Genomic DNA, 21137 nt, shown 5'->3' with positions numbered 1-21137 from the left:
ATGGATTCCAATTGATCAGAGCAGCGTTGAATAAACCTTAGCATGGGTACTTCCTGTTGCCTATAGGAAGGGAGGAACAAAATGGAGTTGTGATCTGATTTGTCGAAGGGAGGTCGGGGGAGAGCCTTGTAGGCATCTCGAAAAGGCGAGTAGCAGTGGTCTATTGTTTTTCCTAAGCGAGTACTACAGTCAATGTGTTGATAGACTTTCAGTAGCCTTTTGCTCAAATTTGTTTTGTTAAAATCCCCTGCTAAAATAAATGCTGACTCAGGATATGTGGTTTCCAGTTTGCATAAAGTCCATTATAGTTCCTTGAGGGTCGTAGTGATATCGGCTTGAGGGGAATATACACGGTTGTGACTATAACCAAAGATAATTATCTTGGAAGGTAATACGGTTGGCATTTTGATTGTGAGGTATTCTAGGTCGGGTGAACAAAAGGACTTGAGTTTCTGTATGTTATCACAATCACACAATGAGTAATTAATCATGAAATATACAACGCCGCATTTCTTCTTCCCGGAGAGTTCTTTATTCCTGTCTGCACAATGAACTGAGAACCCAGCTGGCTGTATGGACGGGGACAGTATATCCTGAGAGAGCCATGATTCCGTGAAACAGAGTATGTTACACAGTCCCTGATGTCTCTCTGGAAGGAGATCCTCACCTTGAGCTTGTCTACTTTATTGTCCAGAGACTGAACATTAGCGAGTAATATACTCAGAAGCGGTGGATGGTGTACTAGCCATTTCAGCAGGACAATAACCTAAAACACAACAGTGAATGTTCCTGCGTGGCCGAGTTACAGTTTGACAGAGCTTGAAGAATTTTGAAAAGAATAATGAACAAATGTTGCACAATCCAGGTGTGGACTTACCCAGAAAGACTCAAATCAGTAATCACTGTCAAATGTCCTTCTACAAAATATTGACTCAGGGGTGTGAATACGTATGTAAATGAGATATTTCTGTATTTCATTTTCGATACATTTGCTAAAACAAACAACATGTTTTCACTTTGTCACTATGGGGTATTGTTTATAGATGGGTTAGAAAAAAATAAGAATGTAATACATTTTGAATTCAGGCTGTAACACAACAGCCTGACCTGTTGAATAAGTCAAAAAGGGTATGAATACTTTCTAAAGGCACTGTATAGGGAATAGGGCGCCATTTGGGACACAGCCTGAGAATCAGCCAGTGAGTCGTTAGTTAATACCAGACACTGTATCCATTGTTAGAGTGTGGACACCAATGCTATGATTTTATATTCTGAAAAACAGTGTTCAGTTGGTATTCCAGTAGTCATTGCCTGTACACATGTACTTTATCATGTTTAAACTTTCACTTTAGTTAAAGTTTTACGCTTTATAACTTGTTATAAGAATATATGAGCCTTTATAATGTCTCGTAAGGCTGATCATATCTTCGCCCTATGTCTATGTAGCGACATTCAAACGGACTCAAAATGGCTAGTATTTAGTCAGGATCTTTGGTTTCTCCTCTGTGCTAGTTAATGGACCACTATATATATGCCATTCTGCATAACCAATGCCCACAATAGCCTATCTATGCCCTTTTGCCATTCACTTCAAACACAGTGAAGTTAAAGAGTGACCGAGCCTGTTACTGAGAGTGTGGTCCCTCATTGTGAAAGAGTAAACACAGAGTTTACACCTCTATTGCACAGAGCCATACAACTCAAGGACCATGGAGTCTGCATCCCTGATACCACCCTATTCCCTATGTTGCGTACTACTTTTGACCAGAGCCCATTTGGGCCAGGCCCTACTCACTTCTTTGTTTCCTCTCAGGGTTAATGTGATCAATCAATAATGGCTGAAACAGTCAACTCACCCCAGGTTCTGATGACTGGAGAGTGGAGGAAAACCCAACAGAACTAACTGATCTGGTGGACTTCCCCAAAAAACAGTATTTTGACCTTATTGTGTGTGACAAACGTGGACCTCTGTCCTCTCTGAGCCCTGTGCCTAAAACACAAGACAGCTGCTATCATGTAGCTGCTATCACACACACATACCCACATGCCCACACAACACACACCCTTCCATTTTGATGGTCATTTAACAAGTAGTTTCTTCTACTCAAGATCCTGACACTTTCTCTCTGTATTGAAATGTTTATGTTAGGGTTAGGCACGTAGAGGGGAAAGGGATAAGGCAAACACACTAGTAAAACACAAGGGGGTATCACCTATGCCACAGGGAATGTCAGTGCCACGATCTTCTGAGATAAGGAAAAAGATCAGCCTGGATACCTGCCATCTGTAGTAGATTTTGGGACATTGGGGACACGCCGGAAAAGAAAACACATCCATCACCCCAGCCGCACCTCTCTAAATAATCAGGGGACTCAAATTGCATTCCATTTATCATAGTCTTTCACCTGTGAGTAAAGTTATCATTACCTTGTGTTTAGAAGATACAATCTAATTCAAGCTCAAAAATAAAGGAGTTAAAAGGGGCGTGTCTTAGTGCCCGCCCCCGGGGGCTGAATAACGTGTGGATGACTCCAGAGCTTTACAGCGTGTGGTTCGTTCAGTGAGTTAGGAAGAAAACTGTTTGCATACCAATCTCTCTCTCGTCTCGAAGACAGCATGACCAAATTGGGGCTATAGTTATCTTCGGCTCTGGAATTTATTTGTTGAAGACTGAAGTCTAAAGGCTTGTTGTTCTGTTCTTGGACACATCTCCTACTTGGCTATTTTCTTAGAATATTTATTTCGTTTTTTTATGCTCTGATTTTAGGTGCGTAATTCTATTATCTGACATATTTTGTGGAGAGAACACCAGAAAGCTCGCGCAGAGGTTTTGGACTAAGCTGCAGTTTTGAGGTAAGAACAGTCAATGTAGTCTCTCTCTTTAGTCGATCTCAATAGAACAACACAACTATTGCGACCTGTGGAATTTGAACCGAATCCGAATGTGTTCCTTGAAAAGCAATTATATAGAGAAAACTGTTATGTAAACAATGTTGTCCCATCTCTTCTATATCTTGCTACGGGGTTCTGTGGTATAACGTTGCAATATTGGTAAAAATGGTACTATGCTATTCATGTCTTATTAACTGTCTATGTTGTGCGCAATGTTTGATTTGGAAATGGTTTGGATTAGCCTAATGGACTAATGCAGCTGTCGACTATTGTTCTAGTTTGCTCAAGTATAGGTTGTTTTTCTGACCGTCGTATGCACACTTTATTACACCAGCACAACATTTGTTCAATAATTTGAACAAGTAAAAGGCTATCTGCTGAATTAAATGTCAGTATTGCGCAAAGGAAATCTTTGCTACATATTGGAACGTTGGATTCATAAATGTATCCAATTTCTCCTGCGTCGAGCAGCGGGCATTGTTCAAGACTGTATCAGTATAAACACAGATGAGTGGACATCATTAACGTTAGGTGTGGACGTGGAGTCGAAAACGTAATTATAAAAATTCCTGTTGAACTTTCAACAATCGATTTTGCTTTAGCCTATACCAAGCCTCATTTTTCAAGATATAAAGCTTATTGTCAGTGGAGTGCATAAGTTATATTGAACATAATATAGCCTACTTTAACACTGTAGAATAAATTAATGATAGGATACATTCATGTTCTTTGACCAATACATTTATGATGCTACCATTTATCTTGCAAGACTAAATTCACACTTAATCTCAGGCATGAGGAACACCGTTGACATATTTACCAATTAGCTTGCCTTTGAGAGAGCAGGCAGCCGGCCGATATTGGAGAGTTGAGTGAAAGCTGATGTTTGCCAGTCAATCAGTACATCCGTCTTCAAGATGGCATCTTTCCCACGCGAAGTGACAGCGTAACGCGCGCGGCCCAGGGGGTTCGATCAAAATGTGGGCCTGTCGCCCACGACGCACGTGGTAACAGATGGGAACGTCTGGAGCTGTCTCAGTTGGAGGCACCTTGGCTTGAGGGCCGGAGTTTACTGATAATTAACATTAATCAAAGACTAGCACACATGGGAGGGGGCCCTTTGATATTAGATGCAAACTGGAGTACAGGATGATAGCAGAGAGGTTTGACACCTCTATATAGGCTCCAGCCACCCAAGTCAAAGACTGTTCTCTCTGCTACAGCACAGCAAGCTGAGACCCTGAACATCTTCTAGCCCCAAGCCGTAAGACTGCTAAATAGTTAGTCCAAGTAGCTATGCTTAACTATTTAACTATCTACATTGCACTAACTAATTTGACTCATCACATATGCTGCCTCTACTTTTTATTATCTATCCTGTTGCTTACCAACTTTATACTTAGCTATATGTACAGTGCCTTGCGAAATTATTCATCCCACTTGGCGTTTTTCCTATTTTGTTGCATTACAACTTGTAATTTAAATGGATTTTTATTTGGATTTCATGTAATGGACATACATAAAATAGTACAAATTGTGAAGTGAAATGAAAAAAATTACGTGTTAATTTTTTTTTAAACAAATTAAAAACTGAAAAGTGGTGCGTGCATTTGTATTTACCCCCTTTGCTATGAAGCCCCTAAATAAGATCTGGTGCAACCAATTACCTTCAGAAGTCACATAATTAGTTAAATAAAGTCCACCTGTGTGCAATCTAAGTGTCACATGATCTGTCACATGATCTCAGTGTATATATACACCTGTTCTGAAAGGCTCCAGAGTCTGTAACCACCAAGCAAGCTGCACCATGAAGACCAATGAGCTCTCCGAACATAAGATACTTATATGTACCTAAATGTTTAAAATCCATATTTATGATTATTTATTTGAATTGCGCGCCCTCCAGTTTCACCAGAAGTTGTTCCGCTAGTGGGACTCCTATAGAAAAAATAAGCAAACACATTTGGTGTTTGCCAAAAGGCGTGTGGGAGACTCCTCAAACATATGGTAGAAGGTACTCCGGTCAGATGAGACTAAAACTGAGCTTTTTGGCCATCAAGGAAAACGCTATGTCTGGCGCAAACTCAACACCTCTCATCACCCCGAGAACAGCATCCCCACAAAGGGACTGGGAAACTGGTCAGAATTGAAGGAATGATGGATGAAGATAAATACAGGGAAATTCTTGAGGGAAACCTGTTTGTCTTCCAGAGATTTGAGACTGGGACTGAGGTTCACCTTCCAGCAGGACAATGACCCTAAGCATACTGCTAAAGCAACAGTCGAGTGGTTTAAGGGAAAACATTTAAATGTATTGGAATGGCCTAGTCAAAGCCCAGACCTCAATCCAATTGAGAATCTGTGGTATGACTTAAAGATGGCTGTACACCAGCGTAACCCATCCTCCTTGAAGGAGCTGGAGCATTTTTGCCTTGAAGAATTGGCAAAAATCCCAGTGGCTAGATGTGCCAAGATTATAGAGACATCCCCCAAGAGACTTGCAGCTGTAATTGCTGGAAAAGGTGGCTCTACAAAGTATTGACTTTGGGGGGGTGAACAGTTATACACACTCAAGTTCTTTGTTTTAGTTATTTCTTGTTTGTTTCACAATAAAAATATTTTGCATCTTCAAAGTGGTAGGCATGTTGTGTAAATCAAATTATACAAACCCCCCAAAAATCTATTTTAGTTCCAGGTTGTAAGAAAACAAAATAGGAAAAATGCCAAGGTGGGTGAATACTTTTGCAAGGCACTGTACATACAGTATCTACCTCAATTACTTTGTACCCCTGCAAATCGACTCAGTACCTGTACCCCGTGTATATAGCCATGTTATCATTACTCATCATGTATTTCATTTTTCTTTCTTTCTGCATTGTTGGGAAGGGCCATGAGTAAGCTTTTCACTGTTAGTCTACACTTGTTGTTTACGAAGCATGTGACATACAATTGTATTTGATTTGAGATAATTGATGATAGTCTTGATGGCAGTGAAGAAGGGTTATTTTGAGGTTTTGAAAATATTTGATTTTAGAATTGATTGATTGCATGTTCGAAACCAGCAATAGAATGTTATTTTAGAGATTTTTTTTTTAAACTATGCCAAACCTTAACCATTCGGGGGGTTAATACCTAACCTGAAGATGTCGGAGTTAATGTCTAAACGTAACCTTAAACACTTTTGAAGTTTGGAACAACTTTGAAATTTGACATTTGAGAAACATGGATGAACTCTAATTTTGAGGTGAGACTGAGAGCACAATGCACACATAAAATGTCAGTTATTTTTTTAATTTCCCCATTCCAATTATCCCTATAAACAATTTGTATAAAAAATGATAGCTCCCTACTTATTATACTGCACAAGGCAGCTAGTGCAAATGAGTATAGAGGCTTCAAAACATGGAAGCTGCCTGGTCATAGACTAGCTAACTAGCCTGGGGCACGGACATTTCCCATTCTGTTGTTGCTCTGTATAAAGAGGTTTGCTGCTAACAGCACTTGTTCACACACATACACTCCCTATCTCACACTAGAGGTCGACCGATTAATCGGCATGGCCGATTTCAAGTTTTCATAACAATCGGTAATCGTCATTTTTGGACGCCGATTATGGCCGATTACATTGCAATCCACGAGGAGACTGCGTGGCAGGCTGACCACCTGTTACGCGAGTGCCACAAGGAGTCAAGGTAAGGTGCTAGCTAGCATTAAACTTATCTTATAAAAAACAATCAATCTTAACATAATCACTAGTTAACTTACACATGGTTGATATTACTAGTTTAACTATCTTGTCCTACATTGCATATAGTCAATGCAGTGGCTGTTAATTTATCATCGAATCACAGCCTAATTTGCCAAACGGCTGACGATTTAACAAAAGCGCATTCGCGAAAAAAGCACAATCGTTGCACGAATGTACCTAACCATAAACATCAATGACTTTCTTAAAATCAATACACACGTATATATTTTTAAACCTGCATATTTAGTTAAAATAAATTAATGTTAGCAGGCAATATTAACTAGGGAAATTGTGTCACTTCTCTTGCGTTCAGTGCAAGCAGAGTCAGGGTATATGCAGTAGTTTGGGCCGCCTGGCTCATTGCGAACTGTGTGAAGACCATTTCTTCCTAACAAAGAACGTAATTAATTTGCCAGAATTTTACATAATTATGACATAACATTGAATGTTGTGCAATGTAACAGCAATATTTAGACTTATGGATGCCACCCGTTTGATAAAATACGGCACGGTTCCGTATTTCACTGAAAGAATAAACGTTTTGTTTTCGAAATGATAGTTTCCGGATTTGACCATATTTATGACTTAAGACTCGTATTTCTGTGTGTTTATTACATTATAATTAAGTCTATGATTTGATATTTGATAGAGCAGTCTGACTAAGCGGTGGTAGGCAGCAGCAGGCTCGTAAGCATTCATTCAAACAGCACTTTCCTGCGTTTGCCAGCAGCTCTTCGCAATGCTTGAAGCACAGCGCTGTTTATGACTTCAAGCCTATTAACTCCCGAGATTAGGCTGGCAATACTATAGTGCCTATAAGAACATCCAATAGTCAAAGGTATATGAAATACAATTGGTATAGAGAGAAATAGTCCTATAATAACTACAACCTAAAACTTCTTACCTGGGAATATTGAAGACTCATGTTAAAAGGAACCACCAGCTTTCATATGTTCTCATGTTCTGAGCAAGGAACTTAAACGTTAGCTTTTTTACATGGCACATATTGCACTTTTACTTTCTTCTTCAACACTGTTTTTGCATTATTTAAACCAAATTGAACATGTTTCATTATTTATTTGAGACTAAATTAATTTTATTTATGTATTATATTAAGTTAAAATAAAGTGTTCATTCTGTATTGTTGTAATTGTCATTATTACAAATAAATATAAAAAATCGGGCGATTAATCGGTTTTGGCTTTTTTTGGGTCCTCCAATAATCGGTATCGGTGTTGAAAAATCCTAATCGGTCGACCTCTCTCTCTCACACACACACACACACACACACACACACACACACACACACACACACACACACACACACACACACACACACACACACACACACACACACACACACACACACACACACACAGCAAATCAGGTTTCAATTAGACCAGCACTTGTGTGTGAAGAGATTGACTCTGGTGGATTCATCACAGTAACACAGCTCTCTGGTCAGGTGTGTGTGACATTGCTGGACTGTTATAGGTTATAGATAGTCTATAGATAGTCGTTCAGAGCCAGCTGACTGAGGATTGGAATCCTCTCACATCATGATTAATGGACAACACAAAAAACATACACCAGCAGTATATACAACAGTACATGGCAAACAAAACTCAGGCTAAGTCAGTTGTGTAGCTATAATGTTCATTTATTCAGTGCGTGCCTATCATGGGGTCAGTGTGTCGATATAAATAAAATATATTCCATTACTTTTATTTCTATGAGTGTAGCGCTCCATCCACATTGTAGGGTGAGAACAAAACAAGGAAAGAAGACTAAGTATTATTCAACAGTTCACTGGCTCTGAATAGCTGTGTGTGACTCAGATCACATCCCCTAGGATGATTAATGTGTTGGGCAAGGATCATGTACATACCCACATTTGTTATCTCACATTCCCTCTTTTTCTTTCTCCTTCTTTCTTTCCCAAATGTCTGGGGGCCTTTTGAGTGCTTTTTGAGGGGTGAGACACACACACACACACACACACAGTGCAAAGTGTAAACAGAGTGTTTTGTTCCTTGTGTGTGTTGCGGCTGGGTGGGAGAGCATTTGCCTTGTTAAAGAAAGAACAAATAGTAGTGTGATGATGGTAGAACAGCTGCCAACACGGATGACTGAACACCGCCTAAAGCTTTTCTTCTCTTGACTTTCTTCACATGAGTGTTGTTGGAAAATTGTTTTGCTGCCCAGATACAGAAGTTATGTCCACAGGATATAAAAATGCTAATGTCAACAACACAGTTCTTACAAACCCTACAATTTACACGGTCATATGCGTCAGAGAGTAGCAAAAATGCACTCCGTTTCCTCAACGGACCTTCTAATTTTATTTATTTTATTTGTATTTATTTAACTTTTATTTAACTAGGCAAGTCAGTTAAGATCAAATTCTTATTTACAATGACGGCTTACCTAATATAGCAGTGGACCCTGTAAGATAGCAGGAGAGAGATATGTGAGAAAATATCTCATCTCCACTTAACAAGCCTGGATTGATTTTGCCTGCACTACAGGGATGAACTGGATTTTGCCATCAGTGATACCATTATACTTGTGAAACACACAATCAGCCAGAAAGAGACAGACTGGGAAAGGGGACTGTGCCGATGTGTGCTCTTTGTCCCTATCCAATCTAGACCAATCCAGGTATGGGTAGGAGATATTAACATGTGAAATGCCCATGGCAATAATAATAATAATTTGGTGGATGCTTATTTTTGTCCTGGAGCAATTAGGGTTAAGTGCCTTGCTCAAGGGCACATCGGCCGATTTTTCACTTTGTGGGCTTGAAGGTTTCAAACTAGGAAATTCTCAGTTACTGGGCCAACCCTCTAACCGATAGGCTACCTGCCACCGATCCCTTCCTGTTGCAGCTGATGAGGGAAGGGGTGACAGTGGTGTGCTGCGCAAGCTGGCCTGGCTTAGTATCACTCATAAAAGAGCTCAAATTAAAGATGCACTCTGCAGTAATCGCTCCGCCATTTCTTGGTTGCTAAAATTCTAATAGTTAGACTAATTTAACTTTAAATGACAAAACAAGCAAGTATAGTGTAGAGAATCATTGTACCACCTAACTGCTGTGAAATATATTTTCCAAAACGAAAAATATTGTATTTTCAGCTGTTAGAAGCAGGTGTACAAAACAAACTACAAAACCGAAAGTAAAACAAGCAAAAACGAAACTTAAAAAATGGGAATCATAGAAATAGTGCACATAAAACAGATCTACTGCTTCTTAAATGTACTTTCAATGAGAATAACAGATCTATAACACATATATTAATTTTGTTTGGTGGCTCAAAAAGTTACACATTGTAGCTTTAATCAATCTGCGGAGGTTCCACATGGCAGGGCTAAGAGTCTCTGCTCTCTCTCTCTTTCTCTCTCTCTCGTTAATAACTGCTGATGTGGCTGTCCGCTTGGCCGGGTGTCTGATCGCTGCGTGGCCCCGTTTTCACAGCCCTAATCACACCACATGATTCATACTAATTCACCATACCCACTACCTTTCTCTTCTTCCTTTCTCTTTCCCTCCCTCCCTCACTTCTATCTCTCCCCCTCTCTCTCTCACTCTGGCCGGTCGTTTGATTGCTGCATTCATACGAATGCACCATCCTCTTTCCCACTACCTTTCTCCTTCTTTCTCTCTCCTTTACATCTCTCCATCTCTTTTCTTCCTTCCTATCCATATCTCTCTCTTCTTCCTTACCCCTTTTCTCTCTCTCCCCCCCCCCCCCCCCACTCTCTCTCTCCTCTGCTCTCATCCAGCCTGAGGGCACGTCTGTATCAGTATCGAGGGGGCAGGCAGGAAGGGGAAATCAGGCCCGGTGGGTCATCTCTGTGCACTTTGCTTCCCGGTATCGTATCAGCCCCACTGCTCTTCACTCCGGCACCATGCACCATGCTGCAGTTCACGCACGCACGCGCACCACACAGGCATGTGCACACACACACACGCACGAGCACACACACACCGTCCTCTGAGAGCTCGGAACTAAATGGTGTATCTATATATTGGCTCAATGTGAAAATTGCTTTTTTCGATCGCTGGAGGACCCTTCATTTAATGTGTGTGATGTAGGAGAGCAGAGTAGCCTGTAATGGGTTCCGTATCTTTGTTGTCGAGAGACACCAGGAAAATGACATTTGCTTTCCAGTGTTGTAGCAGAAATAATTTACACAGTCGAGGTGAGAAAAGGAGAGGAAAGGTGTGTACTTTTCCGGCACCTTGTATAAAAGGGAATAGGTGTATGTTTCTGGGGGTTTCACACACAACACATGCATTGGAATTGCACCTGTGTTCTTGCAATTGATTTGATGTTCAATGACATAGTGGGATTTTGTAGTCTTGCTATTTCTTTAAGCTAAAGGTCACGTCATGCTGCAATTGCTTTCATTGCTGCCCAGTTCTTAAAACAATAACGCTGCTCAGTTTTTAAAACAATAACGCTGCCCAGTTCTTAAAACAATAACGCTGCCCAGTTTTAAAAACAATAACCAGTTCTTAAAACAGCCTATAGAGAACAATGGATGTTTATGTCTGCTTTTTAAATGTGTGAGGTTCGCTATGAATATGACTCCCATGAGCATGATAAAAAAAATTGAGGAAGTCGAGGACATGCACATACTGTACAGCAGGGATCATCAACTACAATGAACAAAAATATAAATGCAACATGCAGCAATTTCAAAGATTTTACTGAGTTACAGTTCATATAAGGAAATCAGTCAATGGAAATACATTCATTAGGCCCTAATCTTTTGATGTCACATGACTGGGAATACAGATATGTAGTATACAGTACCTTAAAAAAAGGTAGGGGCGTGGATCAGAAAACCAGTAAGTATCTGGTGACCACCATTTGCCTCGTGCAGCGCGACACATCTCCTTTGCATAGAGTTGATCAGGCTGTTGATTGTGGTCTGTGGAATGTTGTCCCACTCCTCTGGATATTGGTGGGAACTGGAACACGCTGTCGTACACATCGATCCAGAGCATCCCAAACACGCTCAATGGTTGACATGTCTGGTGAGTACGCAGGCCATGAAAGAAATGGGACTGTTTCAGCTTCCAGGAATTGTGTACATGGGGCCGTGCATTATCATGCTGAAACATGAGGTGATGACAATGCATGAATGGAACGACAATGGGCCTCAACATCTCTCTGGTAAGAAGAAGGGCGGGGGTGTATGCCTTATGATTAATGAGTCGTGGTGTGATCATAACAACATACAGGAACTCAAGTCCTTTTGTTCACCTTACCTAGAATTCCTTACAATCAAATGCTATTCTCTTCGATTATAATCACAGCCGTGTATATCCCCCACCAAGCAGACACCTCGATGGCCCTGTAAACTGTAAACAACATATCCTGAGGCTGCGTTTATTGTAGCTGGGGATTTTAACAAGGCTAATCTGAAAACAAGGCTCCCTAAATTTTATCAGCATATCGAATGCGCGACCCGTGCTGGCAACACCCTGGATCATTGCTACTCTAATTTCCGCGATGCAAACCAAGCTCTCCCTCGCCCTCCTTTCGGCAAATCTGACCACGACTCCATTTTGTTGCTCCCAGCCTATAGACAGAAACTAAAACAGGAAACGCCCGTGCTCAGGTCTGTACAACGCTGGTCCGACCAATCCGATTCCACGCTTCAAGATTGCTTCGATCACGTGGACTGGGATATGTTCAGGATAGCATCGGACAATAACATTGATGTATACGCTGATTCGGTGAGTGAGTTTATTAGCAAGTGCATCGGTGATGTGGTACCCACGGTGACCATTAAATCCTTCCCCAACCAGAAACCGTGGATTGATGGAAGCATTCGTGCAAAACTGAAAGTGTGAACCACTGCTTCTAATCATGGCAAGGCGACCTAGGACCATGACCGCATGGTCCTAGGGCTCAGGTCCTCCGAGAGAGAGAAAGAAAGAGAGAAAGAGAGAATTAGAGAGAGCATACTTAAATTCACACAGGACACCGGATAAGACAGGAGAAGTACTCCAGATATAACAGACTGACCCTAGCCTCCCGACACAAACTACTGCAGCATAAATACCGGAGGCTGAGACAGGAGGGGTCGGGAGACACTGTGGCCCCATCCGACGATGCCCCCGGACAGGGGCAAACAGGCAGGATATAACACCACACACTTTGCCAAAGCACAGCCCCCACACCACCAGAGGGATATCTTAAACCACCAACTTACCATCCTGAGACAAGGCAGAGTATAGCCCACAAAGATCTCCGCCACGGCACAACCCAAGGGGGGGCGCCAACCCAGACAGGAAGATCACGTCAGTGACTCAACCCACTCAAGTGACGCCTCCCTCCTAGGGACGGCATGGAAGAGCACCAGTAAGCCAGTGACTCAGCCCCTGTAATAGGGTTAGAGGCAGAGAATCCCAGTGGAGAGAGGGGAACCTACTGAAGAGATGAGTCTTCAATAAAGACCTAAAGGTTGAGACCGAGTCTGCGTCTCTCACATGGGTAGGCAGACCATTCCATAAAAATGGAGCTCAATAGGAGAAAGTCCTGCATCCAGCTGTTTGCTTAGAAATTCTAGGGACAGTAAGTAGGCCTGCGTCTTGTGACCGTAGCGTAGGTGTAGGTATGTATGGCAGGACCAAAATGGAACGATAGGTAGGAGCAAGCCCATGTAATGCTTTGTAGGTTAGCAGTAAACCTTGAAATCAGCCCTTGCCTTAACAGGAAGCCAGTGTAGATAGGCTAGTACTGGAGTAATATGATCAAATTGTTTGGTTCTAGTCAAGATTCTAGCAGCCATGTTAAGCAATAACTGAAGTTTATTTAGTGCTTTATTTAGCCTTGAGTCTTCTTGGGTTTGACACTTCAAGCTTGGCACACCTGTATTGGGGAGTTTCTCCCATTCTTCTCTGCAGATCCTCTCAAGCTCTGCCAGGTTAGTTGGGGAGCGATGCTGCACAGCTATTTTAAGGTCTCTCCAGAGATGTTCGATCTTGTTCAAGGGCATTCAGAGACTTATCCCGAAGCCACTCCTGCACTGTCTTGGCTGTGTGCTTTGTCATGTTGCCCCAGTCTGAGATCCTGTGCTCTCTGGAGCAGGTTTTCATCAAGGATCTGTGTACTTTGCTCTGTTCATCTTTCCCTCAATCCTGACTAGTGTCCCAGTCCCTGCTGCTGAAAAACATCACCACAACATGAGGCTGTCACCACCATGCTTCACTGTAGGGATGGCGCCAGGTTTCCTCCAGACGTGACGCTTGGCATTCAGGCCAAAGAGTTCAGTCTTGGTTTAATCAGACCAGAGAATCTTGTTTCTCATGGTCAGAGTCCTTTGGGTGCCTTTTTGCAAACTCCAAGCGGGCTGTCATGTGCCTTTTACTGAGGAGTGGCTTCCGAGTGGCCACTCTACCATAAAGGCCTGATTAGTGGGGTGCTGCAGAGATGGTTGTCCTTCTGCAAGATTCTCCCATCTCCACAGAGAAACTCTGGAGCTCTGTAAGAGTGACCATCAGGTTCTTGGTCACCTCCCTGGCCAAGGCCCTTCTCCCCCGATTGCTTAGTGTGGCCGGGCGGCCAGGTCTAGGAAGAGTCTTGGTGGTTCCAAACTTCTACCATTTAAAAATTATGGAAGCCAAAGATTTCTTGGGGACCTTCAATGCTGCAGAAATGATTTGATACCCTTCCCCAGATCTGTGCCTCGACACAATCCTGTCTCGCAGCTCTACGTATAATTCCTTCGACCTCATGGCTTGGTTTTTGCTCTGACACGCACAGTCAACTGTGGGACCTTATATTGACAGGTGTGTGCCTTTCCAGATCATGTCCAATCAATTGAATTTATTGATTGAATGAACTCCAATCAAGTTGTAGAAACATCTAAAGGAAGATCAATGGAAACAGGATGATCCTGAGCTCAATTTCGAGTCTCATAGCAAAGGGTCTGAATATGTAAATGCAGTTTTTTTTAATACATTTGTAAAAATGTCTTAGAACTTGTTTAAACGCTTTCCGTTTCATTTTTCTGTATTCATTTCTGTTTTGTATTTCTATTATTTTTACTGCTCTAGGATTATTATTATTGCTGGTAGGGCTGGGCGATATGGCCAAAATCTCATGTCCCGATAATATCCCAATAACAATACATATCATGATATAGCACATTTAAATAGTTTATATAAAATGACCACATGTAAAGGCATATTTCTTATTATATTTTGAAATATACTCAACAAATAAAAGGTACTTACTCATATTTGATTATTTCTCCTTTTATTTAGAACCTTTGTGCAAATTTTCAATTAAGAATTTAACAAAATATAAAATATTAATGTATAAAATCTGAAAAGGTAAATAGAAACACTTCAACTATAGTTGCAAACAAAATAAATATAGGCCTAAAATATATAAATATTTTTTTGGGCTTGCCTGTTTTGCATGTTATTTTGGCGTTAATACGTGTCACATATCAATGTGCATTTGGTACCTCGGGTCGAGTGTTAGCACCAAGTCATGAATCCCCCGTTTCTCGACCGTGTAAATTGGGGCCATGTCTTTGCAGATGTAAGTTGTAACGGCAGCTGTTATCTCCTTCCATCTTTGTGATTCAATGCCATATGGTGTTCCGCGGGCAAAAGCCTCTTGCAACGTCTGAGTCAGGTTTGTTTTGAGCACCCGATTGTACTTTTTGGGGTCTCATCCGTAGACTCTCTCCGTACTGTTTCACATGATTCTTGCGTAGGTGGTAATAGAGGTTAGTGGTGTTTGAGCCTGTTGTCGGGACCGGCCTGCGGCATATTTTGCAGAGGACGGTTTTCTGGTCTGTGTCAGACTTTTCATACCCAAACCACGTCCATGCGACCGAAGTAGCCCCTCTTTTAGATACGAGCTCCTTCTCTCCGTGCCCTGTGTCACGCTCACTCTCCTCCGTCTTTGTTTGTGTTGCAAATTTCCTTCCACAGGGCACGTGTGATCTAAGATTGGGCGCAGCTGGAGACCCCAGAGTTCACTGAGAATGGGAGGAAAGACACACACACACAAAGGAAGTTTGTCTGTCCAGGGGCCTCTCGCTGAGACTCCCTCTTTATCTAGTGGAAACAGGCTAGTTGTTTGTCCTCCGCCTTGCTCCTCGCCTCGGCCACCCGGCCTAAGGATTCTTGGTGCTTATCTCACACTCTCCCTATTTCCCTTCAATAATAGCCTGGCGGAGACTTGCGGAGAGCAGGTAATTAGGTAAAAAGGTATCTTACTGACAAGCTGGACCGGACAGATAGCAGCCGAAGCTGGGAGCAAGGGGAGATTGGATTCTGACAGGCGAGTCAGACGGTTTGTAGAGCAAGGAGAGAGAGGAGTCATTTGTCTAAGGATGTTGAAAAACAATATGTCCACAGTTTTTTAGTCCTAATACGCCGTGCCACTCATGTGTCTATTAAAGCCTACAGCCAAGCAGACAGAGGAGATGAGAGGGGAGCCGGTGGTCATTATAGAGACTGAGCACACAGAGTAAATCCTTGCTAGGCTTCATCTCTCATGTCTCCCACTAGTTTATTCATCCCCTAGGCTCAGGGCTCAGTCAGAGAGCCAGTCTATGTCCAGAGAGAGGCTTAAAGAGAGCAGGGTGTCAGCCGTCTGATAGGCATGTCTCTGTCTGGGGGTTAGATGGTATTGGTTGACTGTGGGAGATTACCTAAATGACTGTGGAATTATCCTGTGTGATGCTGAAGATTAGGGTTGGGCGATGTCTGGAAGGACACATTGATTATAACATAACATTGATTTGGTGCATAATGTCCTTCTTAATTTAAATTGTTACAAAAGCCACAAACAATAGGCCTAACAACATGATTGTTAGGCCTGATTGTGTTTTATCTAGTTTAGGCTGCAGAATGCTTTTCAAATTGTTAGGGGTATTGTTATTTCATCTTGATTATCTGTGTAAGCGCATTTGCGACATTCCTTATTCCATTAGGCTACTTTTAACGACAGTTTCAGACTGTAAAAACATTTCACTTAGTAACTACAGGATAACCTGCCTTAGCTAAATCAGGGAAAAACTATGGCTGTTGGGAAAGGAAAGCAGGTATTTTCCTGTTTAGCAGTTCTTCGTTTTCAGGCCGAATGATGAAGGTGAGCCAGAGGGCCTGAACCAAGTCACTTGCAGAATATGCTATAAGATTTATCCGGGCAAAGGATGGACAAACTACAAACCTCCATCATCCTGCTGAGTTCGCTAATATGGGGGTGAACATGCTGGGGTTCCTGGTTGTGAAGAATGTTATACAGATTTGTTTTATCTGATTGTATAGTTAGGATTTTTACAGGTCAATAGGCAAAAGGCAAAGGCTTTATTTGTTTTTAGGCTAAGCCAATGTTCATTCAATATATATAAATATATATAAAGAATGTTATAGGCTAAATAATCATTTGTTTGATCTGATTGTCGTTGACTTTTATGTAAATGCTCAATTTGTAAGCTATTCAAAATAAAGTGTTGTTCCCGCTTATTGAAAGTGCTTCTGAGGGAGCATTTGCCCGTTGCGCAATTCAAGGACATTCATAAACACTTTGAAAATATTATACATAGCAGCCTATATTATTGGCTGTTTTGTTTGCAAGGAGGGATTTTCTGGTAGCACAATTTATTTTGCCTACACTTTGTCAAGTAAAGCAGGAACAAATCAGGTTTGTTTAAACTTCCTATTTGATTAGTCTATCTTGCAATTGTTTGTTATTTCTCTCATGATTAAAGCACTACTTTTTATTTAGGCTGTTCACAAACAACTTTCTGAGATTGAACTCCGTTAGGTCTATCGAGTCATTCAATGGTTGATCATGAAAGAGTAGACTAGGCCTAGGTCAACGGGTCACATTCAAATCAAATGGGGATTAGGGAGTAAAAGGGAAATTAAGATTTTAAAACAATACGGCAGACATCGGATTGTCTGCTGCAAATGCCGGCTAATGATCATGCTAATGCCAATAGCTAGCTAAAAGACATTTATCTAAATGCACTAGTTAGGGCAAAGCAAACGTTGGCTCTAATACAGGTTGCTATCAGTGGTGGTGTGGATCAGCATGTTGTGTGTGTAACGGCATGCTCTTTGTCTAAGTGCAACATCTATTCAAATGTGATTAGGTTCCCCTTGGGAAACACTGACCAAAAATTTGGTTCCAATCCTGTCATAACTCCAACCTGGCTTTTTCATTTGTTGTCATGCCAAACAACACCAACCGTAGAATTAGAATAATCATTATATTTCTGTGATTCCAGCAGTTTACCCAAGTCTTTTGATCGATTATCGCAAGTCAAACTTTTTTTGGGGAAAAATCGCAATTCGATTTTGGCCCATATCGTGCAACCCAAATAACAACCTGGTATATGCAAACATTTTGATGGCACAGAAAGAAAGGAAAAGGGATATCTTCTTTAGGAGGTGTTCTTCAAAAGTAAGTAGGATTTATATAGGCCCAGTGTACGCTATATCTCAATCAATTAAAACATCTATTTTTCTGGTAGTCCTAAATTAGATTTTCTAAGTTAGGAGTACCAGTGCAACAAATGAAACGTTTTCATTTAAAGCCCTGTATATCGTAATGTCCTAGTCAGTACCATTCTCCAACAGGACACAGTGGCTTGTATTGAGTAGATGTTCCGTGTTGAAAACAAGGGGAATCCCAACTGTGTTAATCCTACAGCACTGTCTGTGAGTAGGAACTCCTATTAAGCCTTTTGATAACTGATTGTTTTCCACCCGCTCCCTTTAACACTGTAGTCTTTCACTCAATGTCCTGTCGTGCCAAAATTGGCAATTTGAAAAAATAAGTTTAAGATAAGCGGTGTAGCGACGCCACGCGTCGACACGGAGTTTAATGGCAGTGTCGCCTCCCACTGCCCTTGCACACACCGTCTGGTCAGGAAGGATACCTCCTACAAATCAGCACCAAGCTGAAGATGGTCGACCAATCTTCAAAGTCACAGAAGGCAACATCTTTTACACTGGATCCTGTGTGTCATCATAATTGGTGGATTGTGTACCCATTTAAAATGTGTATCACTGAATTAATATAGTGAAGAAGAGGAGCTTTAGTGGAATACGGCTGGCTTAGGCACAGTGAATAATTCACCATTAATGCCTGAGAACTCCTGAAGTGCTGTTCTGAGGCCCGAGGCAAAACCCTTTGGAGAGTTCACACCAAAATTCCCGGGTTTGAGTGCATTATTGCTTTTATAAAACAGTTGGCAACATATTTATAAAAATAGGAATCTTTCATAAATATGACATTTATTTTTGCACTCTGAAGGGCTGGTCATTAGTTATTTTCTCGTGTTTTGACCCAGTCATTAATGAATGAATAATTCTATTCATTTGAAGTTGCTATGCTAAACAATCATTGGCATGGACCTAGCTAGCAGAGATTCAATGATGATGAGAGACAAGAACCTCAATAAATAATGATTTAATAAATATCCAATAGAGAAAGAAAGCACTGTAGTTGACTGTACTTTTGCAGATAGCGGCTATTTTGAAATAACTTGCAATGGTCGTGATATGTGCTTGTTTTACCTACTTTAGTTGAGTGCATTGATTGTATGCCACTCTGGAGAAGACTCATCTGCTGAATGACTAAAATGTAATGCAAATGTTTGTGCCTCTAGGCCTCTCCTTTCCTCTCGTCTTCTGGGCCGATGCTGTGACTGTGAGCTAGTCCTTTTTTTTTACTTCCTCTCCCTGTTATGTGACTGTGACTCACTGGGCCCTAATGGCTCCAATCGCCTTCCCCTGACACACACACACGTGCGCCCACACACACACGCGCACCCACACACATGCACCCGCGCCCACACACATACACACATATCCCCTGACTCTGGCATTCTTCTGATGAAATGGGACTCTTCTCTTCCAGCTTCTGGTCTTTTTTCTATTTTCCCAGCCACAACTGTGTCCCAAGTCGTTCCCCCTTTCGCTTTCAGTCCTTCCTCTCTCTTTCTCTGGGTTCTGGAAAAGTGTCTTTGGAATGTTTTTTCAATCTGTAGTTGAGTGGAAGAAGAGTGTAGCAGTGCAGACAGACCTACTGTAGCTCAGTCATTGTGGGCTTTGTGCGTTTGTAGCTCATAGTGTTTGTTCTGTAATGGGATGCTATTGTTTTGGCATTGTAGCACTCCACTTTATACTATTGTACCGTATGTACCAGTATAATTTTTCCATAAGATAACTTCTATCAAGACTCGTCTATGTAGCTGCTTATTTCAAAACACACACTAGGGCTTCAACTTGAAATACTCAGTCACACACTCATTTTTTAGCATGCTGATTGCACTAGACACCAAACAGTTGTCTTACATGCTGACTATGCCATCGTGCGTATGTTGATTTTGTCCATCCACACCAGACGCGATCAGGACACGCAGGTTGAAATATCAAAACAAACTCTTAACCAACTATATTAATTGGGGTACAGAACACATTAAATATTCATGTACATTTAGCTAGCTAGCTTGCTGTTGCTAGCTAAATTGTCCTGGGATATAAACATTGGGTTGTTATTTTATCTGAAATGTACACGGTCCTTTTTTTGCTGGATCTTTGTAGAATATTGATACATTTTGTGTCACACAAAATCATGTGTTCTCTACTCCAACAATTAATCCACCGATAAGTAATCTCTCCTTGTTCAGTCTTCTTCTTCTTCTGTGGATTTTATATGGTGGTTGACAACCAAGGTGCATTACCGCAACCGACTGGAGTGAGGACCTCGTTCATCTGTCAATCACCTACCTGGGTATATGCTCCTAAAAATCAATGAGGAGATGGGAGAGGTGGGACTTGAAGCGCGTCAAGCGTCTAAAATAGAACCAATTTCTATTTTAGCGCCTGGCTACGCAGACGCGCACGAGCAGTTTGGATGGAATTATTGAATAACCTGTATGTGTACATTTATTTTGCAACACTCGTGCATGCATCGCGGCCAGTGTGGTCAACATGTTACAGGGATGGATGGTTGTTAGTGATGACCCTGCTAATTAGCCTAATATTCATTCAAACTATTTAATTTAAATACGTTTGGTGTTGAGGGTAGCCATCGTCATTACCTCGGGATTGGGGTTTATGAATGGAAGTCAACGTATTATACTGAGAGGGAGCAGTTAAAACAGATTTATAGACCTGGAGCCAACTGGAGATTTGGTGTGCTTCCAAATGGCACACTATTCCCTATATAGTGCACTACTGTTGACCAGAGCCCTATACTGTAGGCCCTGGTCAAAACTAGTGAGCTTATAAAGGGAATAGGGTGTCATTTGGGACCCACACTTGGTGACTTGGTGGATGGATGTGGATGACGTTATTCCCTATTTGCTGTTTCTGCCTTTTTCAGTGAATTATAGAGTGGCTTTTCCAAGATTTATATGGATTATACGGATTGGGCCTGCCAAATGTTCTCCATAGAACACACACACAAACACCACACCAGGGTTTCTGTTAGCCGGTAAT

The 21137-nt window shown here is 41.5% G+C and overlaps 1 protein-coding gene across 2 annotated transcripts in view; it reads left to right on the top strand.

The window, feature by feature from the left end:
• Positions 1–2557: 2557 nt before the first annotated feature.
• The window catches only part of LOC120054208 (tetraspanin-18-like), a 100710-nt gene continuing 82130 nt past the window's right edge, over positions 2558–21137 (top strand). For both annotated transcript variants that reach the window (XM_039001669.1, XM_039001668.1), the window contains exon 1: positions 2558–2853. The gene's annotated coding sequence lies outside the window, so the exon portion shown is untranslated. The remainder of the gene's footprint in view (positions 2854–21137) is intronic.

Source organism: Salvelinus namaycush, chromosome 9 (assembly GCF_016432855.1).
Source record: "Salvelinus namaycush isolate Seneca chromosome 9, SaNama_1.0, whole genome shotgun sequence".
Classification (NCBI taxonomy): Eukaryota; Metazoa; Chordata; class Actinopteri; order Salmoniformes; family Salmonidae; genus Salvelinus; species Salvelinus namaycush.
This window is presented reverse-complemented; position numbering and strand designations above follow the sequence as displayed.